The sequence below is a fragment of the Myripristis murdjan genome, chromosome 2 (assembly GCF_902150065.1).
Source record: "Myripristis murdjan chromosome 2, fMyrMur1.1, whole genome shotgun sequence".
Lineage (NCBI taxonomy): Eukaryota > Metazoa > Chordata > Actinopteri > Holocentriformes > Holocentridae > Myripristis > Myripristis murdjan.
Window position 1 is genome coordinate 18,555,331 of NC_043981.1, and position 1,162 is coordinate 18,556,492.

General features: G+C 40.2%; 1 long non-coding RNA gene across 1 annotated transcript; it reads right to left on the reverse strand.

Moving 5' to 3' along the window:
• Positions 1-289: 289 nt before the first annotated feature.
• Positions 290-590, reverse strand: LOC115374088 (uncharacterized). Its single transcript, XR_003929591.1, has 3 exons — positions 570-590; positions 405-446; positions 290-363 (listed from the first exon to the last, which is right to left on the reverse strand). It is a non-coding gene; the product is annotated as an uncharacterized LOC115374088 (long non-coding RNA).
• Positions 591-1,162: the final 572 nt, after the last annotated feature.

Sequence of the window (1,162 nt, forward strand, 5' to 3'; positions counted from 1 at the left end):
CTATAATAGCCTCTCTATGTGCTATAATACTCTCTCTATCTGCTATAATATCCCATCTGTGTGCTATAATACCCTCTATATGTGCTATAATATCCCGGCTATGTGCTATAATAGCCTCTCTATGTGCTATAATATCCCTGTATTTGCTATAATATCCATCTATTTGCTATAATACCCTCTCTATGTGCTATAATATCCTCTCTAAGTGCTATAATATCCCTCTGTGGGCTATAATACCCTCTTTACGTGCTATAATAACCACTCTATGTACTATAATACCCTCTCTGTGTGCTATAATATCCTCTCTATGTGCTATAATATCCTCTCTGTGTGCTATAATATCCATCTATGTGCTATAATAGCCTCTCTATCTGCTATAATATCCTGTCTATGTGCTATAATACCCTCTCTGTGTGCTATAATATCCATCTATTTGCTATAATATCCTCTCCATGTGCTATAATATCCGTGTATGTGCTATAATATCCCTCTATGGGCTATAATACCCTCTTTACGTGCTATAAAACCCTCTCTATGTGCTATAATACCCTCCCTATGTGCTATAATACCCTCTCTATGTGCTATAATATCCCTCTACGTGCCATAATTTCCTCTCTATGTGCTATAATATCCTCTCTATAATATAATAATATTCCTGTCTATGTTCTATAATACTACTCTCTATGTATTCAGGTGTCTAGCTGCTGTGTTGGGAGCTAAGTGAGGGCGGACTGGAGGTTCACCTTGAGGCAGGAAGTGTATTGTTTTGCCCCGCCCTCCTCCCCCGCTCCCGCCCCAACACGGTACTCACGATGATGAGCTGCCATCTTTGAACCTTTCTCCTCACTGTTCCTCCTCTCATTTTTATCGCTGTTACGACTTCCGTGCTTCCTCACGTTGGTAGCTACAGCAGATAGTAGCCATTGCAGCTTTAAGGTAGATGATTCAGAGATGGATTTCTGCAGAGACACTCGACATTTTTGAAATTTTTTGTCAGTCATGGCCACTTCACATCGCGTGCGTGGCTGAAATTATGATCCAAACATGCTGTTGAAAAGCTGCTCCTGCGATTCAAATGAAGGATCTTTGTGCATTTTTTTTTTCCACAATAAGCTGACACCGTCCTCTGGAATGAGCAGAATTGGGTATTGACCAATATTCT